This window comes from Amphiura filiformis, chromosome 13, assembly GCF_039555335.1.
Source record: "Amphiura filiformis chromosome 13, Afil_fr2py, whole genome shotgun sequence".
Lineage (NCBI taxonomy): Eukaryota > Metazoa > Echinodermata > Ophiuroidea > Amphilepidida > Amphiuridae > Amphiura > Amphiura filiformis.
In genome coordinates this window covers 19442267-19448349 of record NC_092640.1, presented here as the reverse complement: position 1 = coordinate 19448349, position 6083 = coordinate 19442267, and positions in this window count along the sequence as shown.

Sequence of the window (6083 nt, the reverse complement as noted above, 5' to 3'; positions counted from 1 at the left end):
AATGTGTTGTTATAAATCAAGGACAACATAATTTTAATGTATCCCCCCCCCAATATTTTGCCAAGGGGGGATGGTCCATACAATCCCCCCCCCCCCCCACACACACACACCCCCACACACAAATGTTGACACCTGTATGTGGGTTTCTGGTCAAATTAACCTCATATTTGTCCATTTTAGCCCCAAAAGTGCATATTTATCCCGTTTTTGCACCATATTTCAACAGTTTAGCTTCAAAATGGCAAAATTTTTCACGCGCTTCGCGCGCATTTGAACCATAAACTTATTATTTCGCTAAAAAGTGTCGGAATTCACTATACTTCAAGAAACTTTTCCCACCCCACCTCCACCCCGAATGTCAAAAAGAAATCTACGTCACTGATTCATGTGATTCGATCAAGCAAAATCAGTCGGAACTCGGAAATATTAAATTTTCAGTTTCTTATAGGATAGTACAAACATTTACAAAGCTACATTTTGCAGAAAACCCTAATGAAATTGAAAAACCAGTTCCAAAGATATGAGCAATTAAGGGATCTAGAAGGAGCGTTTATGGCGTTTCGACAGTATTTTTTGTGGGACATGAGAGCACCTCAGACGTATCGAATTGCATTCTGAATACGAAGCATGTCTTTCTGATATCAAATAATTTTCATTGTTAAAGCTTAAAAACATGCACTAATGAATTCAAACTGAGTATATATACGTAGAGGGCGCTTTTCAAGATCGCTACCAAATCCCATCAAATTACGTGTTAAGGCTTAAAACTGGTACAATTAACAAAAATGGTTCCCTTTTCAAATATTTATTAATGGAATCAGTACAAGAAGGCACTTTGACTCAATAAACTGAATAAAACCTATAATGAGGACGTAGATAATTATAGATGACGCTTTTCAAAATGGCCGCCAAAATCCTATTAAATTATGTGTTGAGGATTAAAAGCTTAAACACATAATTCAATTGGATTTTGAAAACGGCCTCTATTGGAGTTATTGCCGGGTTACACAAAGTCTACATGGTCTCACAGCTGCGAAGAGTAACTTAGTGGCGCTCTCAGACAATGGATTAACCCCTAAAATAAAATCATTTGCTTCTACAAGTTTCAAGAAGTGAGCAGAGATGGGGAGTTTTTTTAACTGGCTGCATTCTTTACGTTGTCAACGTTTTTTGGCGGGTACTTGTTTAGATGGAGAAGTTTTAAAAATCTGCTTTAAATAAGAAAGTTCCTCGGGAAGGACAAAATCCTGCAGACAGACAAAGAAAGGAAAGGAAAACCAAAAAGAAGGAAAACAAGAGGAAAATAGAACATCCCAGCAAACACAAAAACGTGTTAAGAACGTTTTAAATAAGTTATATTTTGGCTTTTGGTTTAGGTAAACACGTTTTAATAACATTAAAATGTCGGGTTATATAAATGTCATGATAACGTTTTAAAATGTTTTGTATGAAAACACACTACAACAATATTTTTAAATGTTTTCAAAAATGTTATTGTAAACTATTGTGTCAATGCTTAAATAACATTATGTTAAAATATTTGAACCCAGCAAGCACAAAAATGTTCTTAAAATGTTTTTTTTTGTTTTTTCCAAACCTTTGAATAACATTTAAATGTCGGGTTATATAAAGGTCATGGAAACGTTTTTGAAACGTTATTGCAAATATTTTGGGCAAACATTTTTCGCAAAACATTTTTTCAATCCCAAAATAACATTCTGTTTAGACTGTTTTGTATCAAGTTTTCAAGAATATTTTTGAAATGTTTTCAAAACGTTTTTATACCCTTTATATAACCCGACATTTAAACGTTTTCTGTAAAACATTTTTGTTTGCTGCATGAGCAGTAGATTATCAAAAAATGTTTTTTAAGGTTATGAAAACGTTTTATACTCTTAATATACCCTTTATATAACCCGACATTTAAACGTTTTCTCACAACCTTTTATAACGTTTTGCGAATGATGTCGAAAACGTTTTGTGTTTGCTGGGATTTTAGTAATACTCTTTGTTTAATGTAAACATGAAAAAAAAGTAGAGTAATAAAATTCAGACAGCTAAAAGAGAAAAAAATGAAAAAGGAGTATTATTACACAACGATGATTGAAATGACATACCGTATTTCCGTTTATATTACCCATCCTCTGGACGAAGCTATTTTCTTCGAAAGAGTGAATGCTGACAAGTTCGGCTCCCCGTGCTCGGCAGTAAATGTTAGCATTGACCCAGGTCTTTTTGAAGGCGTAATATCGGTAGCAACGTCCATTGAAAGGTGACCAAAGATTGGGACAGCAAACGAGATTAGCTGTAGAGATATATGGGTATGCAGTTATATTATATAGGCCTACACATTCTATTTGATGAGAAGCAAAAACCAGTGTTAGTAGCGTGGCGTGGGGGGGTGAGCCGCCAAGCGGCTCGCGGTTCCGAGAGTGTGTGGTTCCCAGCAGTTTCTCTCCCTATGGATAATATAGGTACACGGTACACAGACTAAACTAGAAGGCTATATATTTGTACACAAATACGGCTATACCCGCATGTTATCGGTGTACCCAAACTTACAGTCCTCATTTGCTGAGGACTTAAAATAAAGTCCAAGTCACAAGCTTTAATTGAATGTAGGTTGCACTGTCGTAGCACTTAAAATTAAGAAATTGAAAAAAGTCCCTCCCAGGGGAGTTGTCTCTCTTACTCTCCATAGGTTGCTGTTGTCAGTATCTCTTACTCACAGTGAGGCTATGCAATATGATTAGGGGGAAACTATTCCAGAGGGAGTATGTAAATTAAATGGAACAGCAATTTCAGAGGGAGTATGTAAATTATACGGAACAGCCTTTTTTGAGGTCATTTCAGAGGGAGTATGTAAATTAAATGGAACAGCCAATGGGTATGTAATTAAACTGGAACAGCCTTAACGCTTCACGCTGGTATTTCCAATTATGATATAATACGATCTGTCTGTTTAGTCCTACGTGTGTGGGTTGGATGAGTGTGTGGGTGTTAGTAACAATATAATTCTCAGGTGCTATTTGTGTACATATTCTGAGCCAGGAAGCTGCTTTCTTTGATGAGAAACGACCCGCCCTTTGTTTTAACATTTGGGGCCCTGGGGCCCATAATATTTGACCTATGAGGCCCATGTACATAATTATGTTGAAGTATAATTCTCTAGTGCTATCAGTAGACTCAAGCTGGCCACTGTAGCTACTTTATTTACTGAGTAACGGCCGGCCCTATGTTTTAGCGTTTGGGGCCCTGGGGACAATATTATGTGATATATGGTGCTCATATGTACATAACAATGTAATTATCACGTGCAATCTGTGTACAAACTCTGAGCCATAAAGCTGCTTTATATAGTGAGAAACGGCCGGCCCTTTGTTTTAACATTTGGGGCCCTGGGGCCCAATATATATGACTTATGGGGCTCATGTACATATGTGGAAGTATGATTCTCAAGTGCTATCAGTAGACTCAAGCTGGACATTGTAGCTGCTTTATTTACTGAGTAACGGCCGGCCTTATGTTTTAACGTTTGGGGCCCTGGGGCCTATATTATGGGAAATATGGGGGTTATATATACATATAACAATATAATACTATAGACATATCTGTGTACCAAATCTGAACCCTGTAGCTACTTTATTTGCTGAGAAACGGCCGGCCCTTTGTTTTAACATTTGGGCCCCTGGGGCCCAGCCTTGTACATCTGGGGCCAAAATGGACAAAAGGCAAATCTGCAACTTAGGGCCCATACATATGCCACATATGAGCCCTAGTGATCTTGTACTTTTAGAGCTAGGCTTGTCAATCTGTTGCAGCATATTTTAATATTTGGGCCCCTGGGGCCCATATTATATAACATATGGGGCTCTTGTATATTTGTAAATATAGAGTACACCTAGGGCTATCAGTGTACCAACTCAGGGCCCTGAGGCTGCTTCATTTGATGAGAAATGGCGTGCTTTGTATTTTCACATTTGGGCCCCTGGGGCCCGTGACCTTTGACCTCTGGGACCAAGATGGGCAAAAGGCACTTCTACGGGGTAGGGCCCATAAGTGTACCACATATGCATGGCCCCAGGGCCTTTGTAGTTTTAGCGCTAGCCTTGACAGAATGATGTGTTTGATGGAGGAGGAAAAGGAGGAGAAGAAACCACAGGATAACAATATACCCGTCCATGCTTCGCATGCGGGTATAAATATACCCGTCCATGCTTCGCATGCGGGTATAATTGGGGAGGGAGCGCAAGTCGTTAAATCTCGCTTTTATTGAAATTGATTTTTTTTCTGGTAAACACAAACTTTCACCTTTAATTTAGCCTAGAATAGTGTAAAATTGAACATTTTTGGACATTTGTCAGGGTAAAAGACTAGTATTCAGTACTCGTCACAATTATGATAAAATCTTATAATAAAAGTTGTATATAAATTAGCGATGCATATGCAAATTCTGAGCCCAAGTATTAAAATTTGAAATTTTCGACATGATCAGAAAACACCGTATACGATTGAGAATAATTCCCATCTGGTTTTAGGCACGACTACTGATGATACGAATACTTTTTTCAGTAAAATGCCGCTTATCAGTTTTCGGTGTTTTGGGGAAATGCATGCATTTCTTGGACACGGAAAATCCACTTTTTCATATGACCACCCCATAGCAAAGGTTTTATCAAGACTTAGGTTATCTCTCTGGTCGAGTAGAGCTTGCTTGTGAGTATAAAGTCGGTTAGACTAACATGTTAATATTGACAGCTGAGGTATATTGAATAAGAATATAATGCCCTTGAGCATTTCGAAAAAATCAGGGTCAAGTTTACACAAAGGTCAAAACTCAAATTTGTTCCGATTTGATTGAAACCTATTTCAAAATGAACAAATTTTAATCTTTCCCCAGAGTAGGCCAGTGCACATAAACGTTAAAAAACAGATTCGAACCGGCGACCTTCATATTACTAGCACGACGCTCTAACCAACTGAGCTAAAGAGGCACGTTGGAGAAGAGCGGAAGATATAACTCTATAGGTATTGAGTTCGAATGGTGTTCGTCACATTCCTAGCGGAAGGCATCAGAACTGCATACGCTCGTATTTATATTAAATACACGAAGTCACATAAGTATGAAATTATTATACTTAGTTCTCTGGGTTAATAGGATCTACCAAAAAACGTTGACAACGTAAAGAAATCAGCAAGTTAAAAAAAAAACACCTCGGCTCACTTTTTGAAACTTGGTCCCATTTTTAAAAGGTACTGATTTAAACTTGTAATCATATTTTTAACTTTAATCATATTTATATAAATCTAAAACATTTCCAGAAGTGTTATGTATCTTTAATGTGCAGATGCGATATTAATTTGTAAGCTTTCTGGAACGACCTGAAAGTTTATTATCTTAACTATTGTGTTTTGTTTTATAGTAATCATGATTGATTGATCTGAATTTTCGAAATTTTGTCTAGTCTATTAGGCCAGGGAAGTATTTGCCGAAACGTGTATGTATGTGTTTGTGTGGGTGGGGGGGGGGGGCATTTGATATTGTGTCCCCATCCCAAAATGTGTGGTGGGGGCGTGTCCCCCTGCCCCCGGGATTGACGCCCATGGGGTTAGCGTTAAGGTCCGTTCATACTACCACCGCATTTGCGATGCGTTGCTTTGCTTTGCGATGCCGATATATCGATTACTTTTTACACAACTCACCGCAACTCGTCGCATTTCCAAGTTAAAATATATACTTAATATAGTTTGCAGTATGATGCAGTGCGGCAACGCACCGCAGCATCGCAAATGCGGTGGTAGCACACCACTCTTCGCCATACATACATTCTCCCAGCCACATTTCCCTAACATAATATGAAATTTTAAAAAAATAAGGAAACTTAATTAGGCAGAGGCGGGGCTCGAACCCACGCTGCACTGCGCCGCTATCACGAATACCATATGCACCAGCGCCTTAGACGGCTCGACCACGAAGGACTTTGATATTGTCATCGCGAAAATTGAAACATATATAATATTAATAGATCGCAACTTCATTACTACATATTTTGGAATTTTATCTGCTTAAAACATTAATGTGT